Source organism: Silene latifolia, chromosome Y, assembly GCF_048544455.1.
Source record: "Silene latifolia isolate original U9 population chromosome Y, ASM4854445v1, whole genome shotgun sequence".
In the NCBI taxonomy this organism is placed as follows: Eukaryota; Viridiplantae; Streptophyta; class Magnoliopsida; order Caryophyllales; family Caryophyllaceae; genus Silene; species Silene latifolia.
Genome location: NC_133538.1, coordinates 266019571 through 266032810, shown reverse-complemented (window position 1 = coordinate 266032810; position 13240 = coordinate 266019571). Strand labels below are relative to the sequence as shown.

Genomic DNA, 13240 nt, shown 5'->3' with positions numbered 1-13240 from the left:
AGGTGGAGCAAGTGGGAGGTGAAACATGGGTAGTGGTGGAGGTAGCCTGCCCTTAACAATGGGCAGGGGAACAAAACGGGGCAAAGTAGTGCAAGGTAAGGGCACAGACAAGGAACCACAAATCTTCCATGTCTGCTGGTCAGAAGCAAGCCAAAACATAGACAACATAGTAGCAATGTCAAGGTACCTATCAGTGTCTAGGTGCTATAAGTCACGAGGAAAGATAGAACGGGCAAGAAAAGTGGCTATGCCACCGCAAAAAATGGTGCACGTTGTCTTCTGCCCCACATTATGAAATACTGAGCAGTAAGGTAAGCAACGTTAAGCACAAAGGGTCCCTCACTATCAATGTTCAGGTAACCTCCAAGAATAGACAGCTCAATGTTGTTCACATTGTTTGGTTCTTTACGGCCAAGGACGGTCCCACAAATGAGAAGCAAGAAGTAACGGGCCGGGGGAAGGTGGACATGCGCGAGCTTGTGCTCCTCATAACTAGTCTGTGCCAAGGTCCTCCACAACATGCGGATGACCTTCCTAGGAGGGTCAGAGTCACCGGTAGAAGACAAACCTAACCTACTACCAAACTCAGCTAGGGTCCAGCTCGTGGTCCGGTTAAATAACCAGAAGGAGACACAAGAACTACCAAGGTCAGTGGCGTAGGCGCCAGTAGAGAAGGTAAAGGAGTTGAAAAACTTGAGGGTCAGCTCCTTGTAGGTCAAGGCACTCATGGTAATCAGTCCCGACATCCCCGTCCTGTTTAATATCTCAACTACGGGCTCGTAAATATCTAACCTCTCAAGCGACTTACGACACAAAAACTTCGTTGAAGCAAAATCACAGCTCTCTAAAGCAAAGAAACGAGTACGATGTAAAGCGTTAACAAAACGTACCTCGGGGTAGTCGGGGTGCAAGGCAAGAGACTCATCGACACGGATCGTGACCCGGCCAGCAGCGGGTATGGCTCGTCCGCGACCCCGGCCTCTAGTACCTTAGGAAGAAGCCCGTCCTCTAATGGAACGGGGTACTAAGGCAGCCCGGTAAGCGGCTGTGACAGCTGGTGACCACGTAGCAGGGGTGGTCACCGTATTAAACACGATACCTGAAGTGCTAGCAGTAGCTGTGCTAGTAGAGGCAGTAGAGACGGAGCTAATAGCAGTGCTAGCAGAAACTGTAGAGGCCGAAACAGAGATAGCCATGATAGAGGCAGAACTAGCAACGACAGCAGTAGTAGTACTAACAGTAATAGTATGGGAAACAGCAGACAAAACAGTGGTACTAACAGTCGGAGTGACGGTGCTAACAACAGGTACCACCGTCTCAGTCGAGGATGGAACAACAGTCGAACTAGTCGAGGGAAGGGAGCTACTTTCCATCCTAATCAAGCAAGCAATGGGGGAATTCAATCAATTAAACAAATTAAACACAAAAACCCCCAAATCAGTCGGGTATTCGAACCAAATTGCTAAACCCTAAACCCTAATTCCTTAATAATGTCGAAAAACAAACAATTAACAACAAAGGAAATGTAGGGAGTACTTAATTGATGATGAACCAACAAGAATAAGCAAGAAAATCGACACAAATAGCAGCAAAAGACGAATTTTCGATCGAAAACCCGCAAAACCCTAATTCCCAAATTGACCGCAAAGAAGGACGAATTTTAAGGGGGTGAATGAGGGCATTAGTCGATTTATTAGCAAGGTAAATAATGTGGGTAGTTGATTTGGTATTAGGGCAAGAATTATGGAGGAAATGGGAGATTATCGCACAAAATATCGAAAATTAGGAGTTAAATGAAATTAGAATGAAAAATAGAAGTTAAAGAAGTAACTTCCTGCGTGTAATAAGCAAATTCACTCGATCGAGTGATTTGAAATCACTCGATCGAGAACTTTGGCCTCCAATCTGCTCGATTGAATAGAAATCCTCTCGATCGAGTATTCTTCATTTTTTCCATTTCGATCGAGTGCCTTAAACCACTCGATCAATCAACTTCCTCCGGCATTCCTCTCGATCGAGTACAAAAAGTACTCGATCGATTTGTTTTCTCGTGCAACTCATCCCAATGCGATATAAATTCCCCAAACCTGTATAAAAACACGCAAAAATATATCCCGACAATACCAAATCACAAAATACGCAGTCTATAGTCGATATTCGCTAATCTAATTAAACTATAGTCTAACAGTTCTGAAAACGCAATAAAGAAGTTCAACGAGAATTTAAATTTTACAAATTGTTACACGGGGCATTCCCCGCTTATTGCCCAAAACATCTCAGTAGCCCACAAGAGGGTTTCTGACTGGAGGAGGTCCCTTTAGCATCTCGGACCGTCCTCTTCGATCTCCATGAGTTTGAATTTGAACTAGTGGAAGGAGAATAGTTGACGTCCACATATGCATGAACTTTCTTCTTCCCTTTGTCATTCCCATTGACATTGACATTGGCATCTTCATTCTGATTGACTTTAACCACACTTTGGCCGTTGACAACTCCAGCATCCACTTCATCTGTACCTAAAGCAAGGAAAACAGAAGAATCTTCCTCCTTTTCGCTCTCAGTCCGAGGCGGAGGGGTTACGATAGCGGCACAAAATTCAACATTCTCAGCTGGAATGTCTATATCTGAATCGGTAGAGGATAGGGCATTGCAAGATTGAAATTGCATGGGAGCCCTACGAGATTTAGACTGATGAAAAATCAATTCTTCATCTCCGACCTGAGATGTAAGTGTCTTGCCCCCGACATCGATCACTGCACGAGCAGTGAATAAAAATGGTCTCCCTAAAATAATAGGGGTGTGAGTGTCCTCGGGGATGTCAAGAACTACAAAATCTACGGGAATAAAGAATCTCCCGATCTTGATAGGTATGTACTCTATAACTCCTAGTGGTCGTGATATGCTACGGTCGGCCATCTGAACTGTCATGTTAGTGCAATTAAATTTGGTCAGACCAAGTCTCCTAGCGAGAGACAAAGGTAAGACGCTCATGCTAGCACCTAGATCGCACAACGCGTTATCAATCAAATGGGTTCCTATATGACACGGAATTAAGAAGCTACCCGGGTCCGACTGTTTAGGTGGCAACTTATTTTGAATTAAGGCAGTCCCTACTTCAGTTAAAGCTACCGTCTCATGATCATTTATATGCCTCTTACGCGACAAGATTTCTTTCATGAATTTTAAGTAAGAGGGTACCTGCGTGAGCAACTCGGCGAATGGAATAATAACATGTAAACTTTTCAGGAGCTCGGCACATTTCCCAAACTGTTGATTAGTTTTATTGTTCTGCAATCGCCTTGGAAAGGGCACAGTGATCGGAATTTCAAGCCCTTTATTCCTTTCTTCCAATGTCTCAGCGGGTTCAAACTCTTTTTCACTCGATTGAGTCTTTTTACCTCTCGATCAAGGCTTTTCAGGTGACTTTTCACTCGATCGAGCATTAGCAGCTTCTCGATCGAGTTCCTCTATATCCACAGTGTTCGATCGAGGAACACTTCCACTCGATCGAACGGTTTCTTCAGAATTTTCACTCGATCGAGTGGTTTCAACCTCTCAATCAGTTCCTTGAATATCCGGTTTATTCAATCGACCACCAGAACCATTCGATCGAGCATTTTCTTCAACATTTCTACTCGATCGACCACCAGAAATCAGTCGATCGAGTATTTTCTTCGTGCTAGGCATATTTTCAGCATTAGACGCATGTTCATCATCAATAATAGCACTCCTCGGGTCTGATATGTCCTCAACAGTTGACGATTTTGGTCCTTCATAAGAACGACCACTTCGCAGGTTAATCAAATTTACCGTCTCGTGCGTATTTTTCTCAGATGAGACGGCAAATGACCCGGTTTCCTCATGGATTAGCTTGCGACCAACTGAGCAACTTGAGTTTCAAGTGACTTGATTGAAGCTTTCTTCTGTTGGTCACTCATTTGCAATTGCTTCATCAATGATTGAATCATTGTCTTTAACTCAGTTAACTCACTTACCCCACTAGAAGATGAAGCTCCTTGATGCGGTGGAGGAAAAGAAGGAGGCTTTTGGAAGCCTTGTTGAGGTTTATGAGGAGAGACATAGGCTTGTTGCTGCTGCGGTGGAGGAGTAGGATTGAGAACATTCTGACTTGTCCACCTCAAATTGGGATGGACTGCCCCTTGGTTATTGTAATAAGAACCTCCTCCTTGCCTATATTGCTGAAAGGCAAGGACTTGTTCCTTTTCTGTCAGACAGTCAACAGTAGTGTAATCGTCATTGCTCCCACATCTCTCACAAGTGACAGTTTCCTGTCTAGTCAACAAATGAACCGTCTGTTGATCACCAGCTTGTTGCAACTTCAATATATCAAAACGAGCATTCATGGCTTCCAGTTGAGCCACAACAGCATTGTCGACCGAATGCACCGTCCGAATACCGTCCCTCGGGTTCCCATACTCAGCACAATGGGTCGCCATCTCCTCAATAATGCTCCATCCCTTATCATCATCAATATTCTTTTGTAATCTCCCATTGGATGAGGCGTCAAGTATAGCACGGTGGTCATCATACAACCCGTTGTAGAATTGGTTGCATAAAAACCACTGGTCAAATCCATGGCGAGGAAGAGACCTCACCAACTTCTTGAATTGACACCAAGCCTCATAGAAATTTTCATCAGGTGCCTGTTTGAAACTCGTGATCTTTCCTCTCAGCTTATTAGTACTGTAATACTACGATTTTATGAGTCTATGAGTACTCTATCGAGTGGGGCTTACTCTGTCGAGTAAGCATGTTTTGATTTACGAATCAGTGTTCTGCCTGTAGGGTACTCGATCGAGTAAGTGTCACTCGATCGAGTATGTTAGTTACTCGATCGAGTAAGTCGGTTAACGGGTTATATCTCAACGGGTTTTGTTAATAATGTGAATTAGTATTTATATTACGCTGTCATCTTTCATAAAAACTTTTTATAAACCTAATACACTAAAAAGAGTTAGATGATATCGATATGAAATAATGAGATGTGAGTTTTGGAGCAATGAGAAGGTAACCGGAGCATTAATGAGTTAGGTAAGAGGTAATAAGGAGTTGAATGGTTAATTGGTTTTGTCGAGTGTAAAAAGAAAAGAATGAGGGGAGTAAAATTAAGAAAATGTTCACCGGAGTTATGTGATATAAAAGTAAGGAATCGTCGAGATGTATGATACTATCATGAGGATTTGATTTAATGGTTATATAGGAGTTTCATAACAAGATGATTAGTCAGGAGTTTCGAGGAATTAAGTAAAGTAAAAGTTGGGTAGAGAATTTACACGATATGAGATCTTGGTGGTGAGTCGGGTGACGATACAATTAAGGATGGAATTGGAAATAGTGTTGAGATGATTTTTGTTGATGTATTTGATGTTCGTTATTTGGGATGATAACCAAAGATAGGAAAGAAACTGTGATGTTTTGATGTACGAACGGTGGTAGTGTGGAGGTGTTGTCACTAGTGGTTAAGGGTGATGATAAATAGGAAAGATGGCAATTCTAAAGAGGTTGATTTTGTAGAGACCGAATTGAGATTTATGGTTATGAGGAAGTATAAGACGTAGTCTTAGGAGGCGGTTCCTCGTAATGAGGGTTAGCTGTATGGTTATGTATGGTAGAAGTACTGGTTATGCGAATGGGAGAATGTGTTATGAGGGGCATACGAGTTAAGCTCGGATGAGACGTAACCTTTGCCAGATGGTAACTTACGTGATCAGGATTGACTAGTTAGATGTGATTACGGGTCTATGATGTGTATGAATGTTTGTGTGAGGTTTTGATCTCACAAGAAGTGGTATTGTGTGATAATTATAAAGTTGTTGTCTTAATTTTCTATATGTTGAGTACAGTAACCTTATTGAATGATAAAAAAAATGGTAATAGTTTGATTGATCTGGCATGGTTAGTTATAATTGTATGTGTATTTATAATACATGTGTATTCCGTAAAATGGTAGGGATGATGGTCATGAGGTGCTTATCCGTTTATTCATATAATATGTTGCGTTGTGATTTAGTAAAGTGGATTTGAGTAAGTTTTCTTGTCTGATAAGTTGTTTCTGAGTCAGTGTTTATGGTATTGTGTATGTTGCGATGTCTATCGGTGTGGTTGTGGTACCTCAGGGCACGGTACTTAGTGTTGTGATGCGGGTATTTTCGCACTGCGGTGTCGCTGTTGGTGACGGTGTTGCGATGCCGTCACTGGTTGTGGTGGAGTAGGCGGGATGATTATGATTCGAGTTTCGAAAGTACATACCAGTCATACATAAATTGTTGTTTTGTTTGATGTTGCTTCCTGTGAGTTTCAGTTTGTACAGATAGATAGTTGTTTTTATAATACTCCGTATTTATGAGTCTCTGGGTACTCTATCGAGTAGGCCTTACTCTGTCGAGTAAGGGTGAGTTGCGTTTTAAAATAGTTTCTGACCTGTTGGGTACTCGATCGAGTAACTGGGATACTCGATCGAGTAAGGGGGCACTCGATCGAGTACCTTAGCTACTCGATCGAGTCGTCGGTTTACGGGGAGTTATTTCTCGGGTTTTGTTAATTATGCGATTAAGGTATATAATCTTTTCCGTCATTGTTCTAAACACTTTTCAAAACCTAAATTACTGTCAAGAGAGAAAGCAAAGTACGTTCTTTACTTTAATCGCATTGTTAGCAAATCCCGGAGTTTGGAAGGTCGGTTTTCATCGTTCGTTATACCGTTTAGATCCTTGCGTCGAGGGTAAGACATATGTACCGTTTTAATGGTATTTCCTTTAAGTTGTTTAAACCTTAATATGGGAATTTGGGGGTTTTATGTAGATTGTGATTTGGTAGTGTTTATGTGTTTGTATGATAGGAGGAGGTTTTGTAGAAGAGGCTTTTTGATACAGTTGTTGAGACCGTTTGATAGTTGTGCTTTCCAGGTAGGATTTCCTACTCAGTATTAGTCCCATAATATGATGTTGATGTGTTGTGGTTGATTGAATAATATAGTAATTGTATTGTGACGGTTTGTTGATTGTGATTGTTTGTCTCGGTTCTCGGCGTGTCCTCGGTGAGTGGGGTCACTTGCGGGAGTGGCTTCACGCCCTAGTTTCGCCCTTCGTGGAACCCGCCACGGAAGGGGATGTGCACATTAATGGACGGGGTTATCGCTCATTATGAGGAGCGGGGATTTGGTGGGTGCAGGCTGCGGTCCCCCACTGCATCGGGTGGTCCAGGTGGACGATCGGTGATTGAGATTGATGGGACTGATGTGATTGTGTGTGTGACGGTGTGAGATATATGTTTATCGTATTGTTGATATATACATAGATTGTGTGATTAGTCTCGACCCGTGTTGTTGTTTGTAAAACTGCGGTGATCCATTCGGGGATGGTGAGCGATAGTGAGCGAGTTTGAGTTGAGTCACATGGGATTGCTGGGATGTGCCACTGTCAGATGATAGAAGTCTTCCGCCGTAGCTTAGTCGTTTAGTAAACTTCACATTTAGTTGATTAGACAGTTGGTTTGAGTACTTGTACCCGTATTTTGGGATTTGGCTTGATTTGTAATTTTCACTAAAGTTATACTATTAAATGTTGTTTCGTTATTGTCTTATGATTATCATGCCTCGGGTAACCGAGATGGTAGTATCCTTATACCTGAGTGGTCCTGGTAAGGCACTTGGAGTATGGGGGTGTTACAAATGGTATCAGAGCGACGATCCTGAAACCTGTAACCAATGAATCTAATGAATATAGGGAGTCAATTAAAATGAACCCGGGGTAAAGGTTGTAGAAGCTAATGCAAAGGCTTGGGAGACGTCCTGAAGTCGCGAACTTGCCCTACAATTTTGAACCGGTCACATGGGGGGTGTATGTCGAGGTTGTATGCGTTGTTTGTCAGCTTGTGTGTGGATGTGATGAAGTATGTGTAATTGTTGGATGTTGGGAGTAGAAAGTTGAGAATGTGAAAGAAAGATTGATGAGATATATAGAACTGTTGTTGGAATGAGAAGCGTGATGCAGGTTTACTATGTGGCGTTTAATAACATGATAGAGTTATTTCGTTGATTGTATGAAAAGTTGTGTAACATTATATGCTTAGTTATGATATAATGTTGGGATTTATAAAGTTGTTTATAATGTTGGAATATGATATAACATGCGGGTAGCGTTTTTGAGTTAGCAAGACTCGATCGAGTGGGACTGACTTGATCGGGTGGGTATTTGACGGATTTGAATCCAGAATCGTGTTTTTGGGCACATGATCGAGTACCTCGGGCACTCGATCGAGTAGGGGGCTACTCGGTCGAGTATGTTAGAGGTCAGAAGGTCTGTTTTGGGTCTGGAGTCGGGGCACTCGATCGAGTATGATGGGCACTCGATCGAGTAGCCTGCTACTCGATCGGGTAGGCTAGGGAACTTGATCGAGTATGTCTTGGGCAGTTTGCTTTCGTGTTTTGAGGTGTTGGTACGTATGTTTATATCCACCCCTTTTCTAATATAGTTTCAAGATGCCGCCCAAGAAGAATGCTTTGTATGCGAGAGCTGAGCTTATGAACATAGATGATATCGTTAAGATGTTGGAGCATCAGGATGCTCTTACGGAGGCTTTAAAGACTGTGGGAAAGGATAAGGATAAGGATAAGGAGAAGGAGGTTGATCACTCTAAAATCATCCTCTATATAGCGAGGTTTAACCCGAAAGAGTACAAGGGGTTGGGGAGCCTAACCTTCTTGATAATCGGCATAGAGATGGAGAACATACTAGATTTAGTTCACTGTCCTGATGAGATGAGAGTAGAACAAGCTGCATTCTACCTGAGGGAGGCAGCTGGCAAGTGGTGGGATACGGTGAAGGTGAGTGCTAAGGAGTTGTATGCGAACCAAGGTTTACCTGCTATACCTTGGGAAGAGTTTCGTAAGGCTATGAGAAAAGAGTTCGTATCGGAGAATGTGAGGAGTAAGTTGAGAGAGGAGTTCGATGGGTTTAAGATGACATCGACATGTACGTGTGCCGAGTACTACATGCGGTTTAATGAGAAGTCTAGGTATCTTTGAGGATATGGGTTTGAGTGAGGAGAATCGGCGAGGTTTGAGAGGGGTTGACCCCTAAGATCATGGACAAGTTACCCGTGGGAGTCCTTACTGATGTTAAGGAAGCTTATGAGAGGGCTGGGAGAGCTGAGAGGTTGGTGGAGATGGCTCAGGAGAGAGTGAGTGAGAAAAGAAAGGCTGAGAGTGAGGGTGGAGGCCAATCTAGTCACAAGAAAGGCAACCACAATCAAGCTAAGGGGTTTTCTTAAGGTCGGGATTCGATCTTTGGGGCTTCCTTTGGGTGTGGCCGTGGAAGTGTTAGTGGTAGTTAGGGAGTGACCTGCTATAGTTGTGGTGGTGTAGGCCACAAGAGGCATGAGTGCACAAGTGCACCTGGAACTTTCCAGAGACCTGCGCAGAGCTATGCGAGCAATAGACCGACTGGATCATGGGCAAACTGGGGAAGTCAGAGCTATCAGAGTGGAGGTAACCGCAACGGCGGTAATTCTTATCAGAAACCACCGACGAACAACAACAACAATCAAGGGTTGGGTGCTAAGCCGACCACATCGGCCCAAAGACTTGTCCGGGAGGTGGACAGAAGACCAGTGGAAAGCTGTTCATGATGGAGAAGAAAGCAGCTGAAGATGATGCACACGTTATCACCGGTAATTTTCTTGTTAACGGTATTCATACCTTTGTTTTGTTTGATTCGGGGGCGTCTCAGTCGTTTGTATCATCGAGTCATGTTAAAAGGTTGGGTTTGAGGGTATATGAGTCTGTTAGTGAGGAAGTTTTTATACCTTCGGGTGAGTCTGTAACATGTGGGAGGTTATATAGGGATGTACCTACGATAGTTGGGCAAGTTGATCTACCAGTAGACTTGCTAGAGTTTCCTATTAGCGGTTTTGAGATGATAGTTGGGATGGATTGGTTGGGAAAGTATAAAGCTAAGATAGAGTGTCATCAAAAGAAAGTGTCTTTAAGAGGGCCTAAGGGTGTTAGTGTGTCTTATCGTGGGTTTCTGGTCAAACCCAAAGTTAAGTTGATTGCAGCTGTTACTTTGAAGTCTTATCTGAGGAAGGGATGTCCTTTGATCTTTTGCCATGTGAGAAATGACCGGATAGAGAGTCCGACGGTTGATCAAATACCAGTGGTGGGAGAGTTTGAGGATGTGTTTCCGGAGGACATTCCGGGGTTGCCACCGAAGAGAGAGATAGATTTCACAGTTGAGTTGAAACCGGGGACGGGGCCAATCTCTAAGGCACCGTACCGGATGGGTCCTAAAGAGATGGAGGAGCTTAGGAAGCAGTTAGATGATCTGATAGAGAAGGGATACATTAGACCAAGTGTATCGCCGTGGGGGAGCACCATCCTTTTTGTGAAGAAGAAAGATGGGAGTTTGAGGTTGTGCATAGACTATAGAGAGCTGAACCGAGTGACAGTGAAGAACAAGTATCCTTTGCCAAGGATAGATGACTTGTTTGATCAGTTGAGTGGCGCATCAGTCTTTTCCAAGATTGATTTGAGGTCGGGGTACCATCAGGTGAAGATTAGAGAGGTGGACATACCAAAGGCAGCTTTCACGTCGAGGTATGGCCATTATGAGTATGTGGTGATGCCGTTTGGGTTATCTAATGCACCGCGGTGTTTATGGATTTGATGAATAGGATCTTGACGTTTTTGGATAAGTTTGTCTTTGGTGTTTATCGATGACATCTTAGTCTACTCCAAGACTAAGGAGGAGCATGAGGAGCATCTGAGGATTGTGTTGCAGACTTTGAGGGAGCATGAGTTGTATGCTAAACTGTCCAAGTGCGAGTTCTGGTTAGAGGAAGTTGTTTTTCTGGGGCATGTGATCTCTAAGGAGGGAGTAGCTGTGGATCCGGCAAAGATTGAGGCAGTGACAAAGTGGGAAGCACCAAAGAATGTTGCTGAGATCAGGAGTTTTCTGGGTTTAGCTGGGTACTACAGACGGTTTGTGAAAGATTTCTCCAAGATAGCTAGACCTATGATAGTGTTGATGAGAAAAGAGAACAGGTTTCGATGGGATGAGAGTTGTGAGACGCCGTTCCAAACATTAAAGGAGCGTTTGACCACAGCTCCTATCTTAGCATTGCCTGAAGGGATCGAGAACTTTGAGGTTTATACAGATGCCTCAAAGAATGGGTTGGGATGTGTGTTGATGCAGAACGGTAAAGTGATTGCCTATGCTTCTAGGCAATTGAAGCCTTATGAGGAGAACTACCCTACTCATGATCTGGAGTTGGGTGCAGTGGTGTTTGCTCTTAAGATATGGAGACATTACCTTTATGGAGCAATCTTTAAGGTATTTTCTGATCACAAGAGTCTCAAATATATTTTCACTCAAAAGGAGTTGAACATGAGACAGATGAAGTGGATGGAGCTGATTGGCGACTATGACATGGAAATTATCTACCATGAAGGGAAGGCCAATGTTGTTGCGGATGCTTTGATTAGGAAGAGTGTACATTCTTTGTGTACAGCTCTATCTTTGATGAGGTTGAGAGATGAGGTAGCGAAGTTTGGTATACACATGATGCATAGAGGAGATGCTGTGAGAGATTTGATAGTACAGCCTGATCTTTATGAGGATATTCATGGTAAACAGGCTTTGGATCCTAAGATGGTTGAGTGGAGAGCTGGAGTAGAGAAAGGGACAGTGTCTAGATTCTCCATTCACATAGATGGTAGTTTGTGGTTCGATGGTAGGTGGTGTGTCCCTAATGATGAGGAGCTGAAAAAGACAATCATGATAGAGGCACATTGTACACCATATTCAGTACATCCAGGTGGTGACAAGCTATACAAGGATTTGAAGAACACGTTTTGGTGGCCTGGGATGAAGAAAGAAACAGCAGAGTTTGTGGCCCGTTGTTTGACATGCCAGAGAGTTAAATGGGAATAGCGACGACCACAAGGTAAGATTCAGTCTTTAGAGGTACCTGAGTGGAAGTAGGAGTCCATTTCTATGGATTTTATCGTGGGTTTGCCAAAGAGTCAACATGGTAACAACATGATTTGGGTAATAGTGGATCGATTGATAAAGTCAGCTCACTTTGTTCCAATGAAAGATACATGGACTAAAGCACAATTGGCTATGGCCTATCGAAAGAACGTGCTTAATTTACATGGAGTCCCTAAGGACATAGTGTCTGACAGAGATGCGAGATTTATATCAAGGTTTTGGAAAGAGTTGCAGGAATCGTTGGGAACAACTTTGAAGATGAGTACAACATTTCATCCTGCGACAGACGGTCAGACTGAGAGAACGATCAAAACTCTTGAGGATATGTTACGAGCTTGTGTGATGGACTTTGGTGGTAGCTGGGAACAGAGGTTGGATTTGATAGAATTTTCTTACAACAACAGCTACCACACTAGTATGGGTATGGCACCGTTTGAGGCTTTGTATGGGAGGAGATGTAGGAGTCCGATTTGTTGGGACGATAGTGCTGAGGCAGTGGTTTTAGGACCAGAGATGGTACATGAGATGGTTGAACAGTTAAGATGATCGGGAACGGATGAGAGCGGCTCAGGATAGGCAAAAGAGTTATGCGGATCTACATCGTCGGGATATAGAGTTTCAGGTTGGGGACAAGGTTCTTACGAAAGTGTCTCCTATGCGTGGGGTAATGAGATTTAGGAAGAAAGGCAAGCCGAGTCGAAAGTTTATCGGGCCTTATGAGATCTTAGAGCGAGTTGGGGAAGTTGCATATCATCTGGCTTTACCAGCTGCGTTAGAGAGAGTGCATAATGTGTTTCATGTATCGCAGCTGCGGAAGTATGTGAGTGATCTGTCACATGTGTTAGAGGCAGAGAGCTTAGAGCTAGATGAGTCCTTATCATATCTTGAGGTGCCTAAGCAGATTCTTGACTGAAAGGTTAGGAAGACTAGGAGTGGTGAGACAGTGTTGCTTAAGATCCTTTGGTCTAACCACGAGACCGAGGAAGCTACATGGGAACAAGAGGAAGCTATGAAAGAGCGTTACCCTTTCCTTTTTGATCAGGTATGTATGGTTACGGGGACATAACCTTGTTTCTTTTAGGGGGGTAGGAGATGATCGCGAAGAGTTTTTAAGAGTTTTTGTACCCTTTTGTATGTTGTGTCGGTATGGTTATCGGGATGAGTTTGGGTTAGTAACATGTTTTATATTGAGTTTTGTTTTGGTTGTTGAGTCGGGAGTGTTGTGGGTG

The 13240-nt window shown here is 43.3% G+C and overlaps 1 non-coding gene across 1 annotated transcript; it reads left to right on the top strand.

Annotated features, from left to right (window-relative positions):
- Positions 1-4590: 4590 nt before the first annotated feature.
- Positions 4591-4697, top strand: LOC141635702 (small nucleolar RNA R71). The gene has a single exon (XR_012540370.1). It is a non-coding gene; the product is annotated as a small nucleolar RNA R71 (small nucleolar RNA).
- Positions 4698-13240: the final 8543 nt, after the last annotated feature.